We start from the raw sequence: 2,948 nt of genomic DNA on the forward strand, positions 1-2,948 counted from the left end.
CAGATATTGAAGCAGGCGGGTTTTTTACAGTTGCAAGTCACAGTGTCTAATTATAATCCAGCAGAGAGAAAGTTAATCATTACAATACTCACTAAATATAACTAGTCTAAATGTCTATAGGTTTTACCATAATTTGCTCTTTCAAACTCAAACACATTACAGTGCTTAGAAGAAAATGAACGCACTTAAGACAAACTGTTTGAAATTAGTCTGCGTCTTTTTTGCTTTGCATTGATTGACCAACAGTGGTAACATCATCATCACTGCAATGATCAATCATGACAACACTTATTTGTGAAAAATATATTTGTAATGCGTTTGATTTGCATTAATTTCATTTATTTAGGATGAGACGCACCTGATTTTGAAACCTTTAGACCTTTCAATTCATCTGGCAAGAACCACAGCTCTGTCTTTTTACAAGTCTCATTCATTCTTACTTCATATTTCCCTGCATAATTTGTTATGCTGAAATTGCGTGTTTTGCCAGATAATCTTGTGCACTCTCCTGGAAACGAGAGAGAATATTTGATAATTATTGAAAAAATACTTTCTGAAGAGTTTTGAACTCGAGGACACAAATATACACATTTTTACCTTGAGAAGATGTGTTTATTCTGACATTCATTGTGCAAAAATCGTTTAATGTTTTATCACAAGCTGGTGGACATCTCAGTTCAAAATCTGGAATAAACAGAAATCAATGAGTTTGGAATTTGATCTGTCAGTCATCACAAGAACATTCAGATAAATTTACAGTATTACTACAGTCACTTTAGCAGTGTATATTTCACATCTACCTTTTCCTTTCGATTCGCAGAAACATGCATCTGTCAAATTGACACCAACTATTTTTATTTTATTTGAGCAGCCTGCACAAATGAAAACAACATTAAAAACCTATTATTTAATGATGTAGTATGACATGCTGATGCAAAACTCTATATTAGATGCCAAAATTTAGATTGACACATTTACAGTCATTTTTGTTTTAAACAAAATCCATAGAATGTGATCTGGTTTATTTATATATACATGTATATATATATATATATATATATATATATATATATATATATATATATATACAGTGGTGGCCAAAATGATTAGATTGGTAAGATTTTTTAATGTTTTAAAATAAGTCTCTGCTCACCAAGGCTTCATTTATTTGATATAAAATACAGCAAAAACAGTAATATTGTGAAATGTTACAAAAGCTTTCTAATTCAGATAAATGCTGTTCTTTTGAACTTTCTGTTCATCACGTATTCCTGAAAAAAATTTGTACTCAACTGTTTTCAACATTAATAATAATAATAATAATAATTTTCTAATGTTGATGAATACATTTTTGAAAGCAACATACTTATCTGATGTGAAGCACAATAGATGATCATCAGCCACAGTAAATTCTGCTTTTGCCGAGACATAATAAACAGCCTGATAGAGAGACAAGTGTTGAATTTAGTTTTTTTTAAAGAAATTGTTAATAAATATTAAATCATTTTCTTATTTCACTCCTGAGATGAAATGTCCACAGTCCAAGAGTAGAGAGAGTTTCATTCGTTCACATATGAAGCCGTATGATTATGATCCGCAGATCAGAGCCGCTGGAACAATGACATACGGTTAATTTGCATACATGAAAATCATGTTATTTTGGGCTTTAACTGTGAATTTCAGTATTAATTTACTTTCAGGTCCAGTTTGTCAAGTCACATTTGTTCACAGAGAACTATGTAAGTGTATAATTAAATGTAATAATAGTAGCAACAAGATTCCAATGAAAGCATCACCTTTATTAGTGGTTATTAGACAATATTTAGATTATTTTGCAATAATTAGAATCAGAGTCCCATACAGAATGTAACATTTTCACACAATTCATAGAAAAAAATAAATCTGAATTTTTTTTTTTTTAAGTTTGTGCCTTTATTTTCATTTCAATAAAGGGCACTTGCTGTAATATTTTGTCACTCAATGAATGATATTCACTAGGGCTGTGCCGGTAAACTGTGGCTGAGTAGCACCGGCGGTGGTCCGTCAAAACACATTTTTTGTATGGGAATGCTGTTTTACACAAATATTATGACACGAGTGAAGCACAAAGCTTTGTTCACAAAAGAAATAATAGGTTAGCAATTAAATGTAACATCGCAGCCATGGAAACATTTGGATTCATGACAAATGAGAGAGTGCGTGATCCCATACATTTAAGCTTTGTCGAATTGTGGTTTGCGATCTGGTCATCCGATTATCAGCGAATTTAACAATATTCCATATAGAAAGCTTGAATTGTCTACATCAAAACAAAACAATTCAAAACGAAAAGAAACCGACAAGCCTACTCTGCTTGTGTAGGCTAATCCGTATGAAATGTGCATTTCTCTCTATAGGCGCGTTCAGTACTGCGAAGATGACGAGACAACATTGTCAACTTAATCTTTGCAACCGACACTGACACAGAAAACACTAGTTTAGTAATAAACAATTAAAATGTCTCCTTGCTATATTTGACACATTCATAATCATTACTTTTGCCGGTTCTTTGTGACAGCTGTTATATGCGTTATTGGCAGTGTCATCCTCGGGTTACATGAACACGTCATCACCCCATCAGCACAGAAAACATGGAGATTTTATTTTAGAGAATAATCGCATAAACTATTCGCAGAGACGGTAGATATATGACGCGTCGTTTAAAAAAAAAAAAGATTTAACTTTATTATATTATTTAAGTTACCATTATTTACTGATATTTATTTCAACGCTTTACAGGCTTTAGTGTGTTGTTTCTTTGACGGAATTGCTCAAATAAACAAAAAATTTTTTCTCAAAACAACCCCCCAACCACTTTACCACCGCCGGCAGTTGGTCCATTACCACCGCGGTGGTAAAAACTGCCACCGTTACAGCCCTAATATTTACACATTTGACTCATTTGAAAA

General features: G+C 32.5%; 1 long non-coding RNA gene across 1 annotated transcript; it reads right to left on the minus strand.

Annotated features, from left to right (window-relative positions):
• Positions 1–358: 358 nt before the first annotated feature.
• LOC143702901 (uncharacterized) lies at positions 359–1,695 on the minus strand. The gene is made up of 4 exons (XR_013190655.1): positions 1,367–1,695; positions 801–872; positions 598–684; positions 359–508 (listed from the first exon to the last, which is right to left on the minus strand). It is a non-coding gene; the product is annotated as an uncharacterized LOC143702901 (long non-coding RNA).
• Positions 1,696–2,948: the final 1,253 nt, after the last annotated feature.

This window comes from Siphateles boraxobius, unplaced genomic scaffold (assembly GCF_051911475.1).
Source record: "Siphateles boraxobius isolate OS27281-9 unplaced genomic scaffold, OSU_SipBor_1 36, whole genome shotgun sequence".
NCBI lineage: Eukaryota > Metazoa > Chordata > Actinopteri > Cypriniformes > Leuciscidae > Siphateles > Siphateles boraxobius.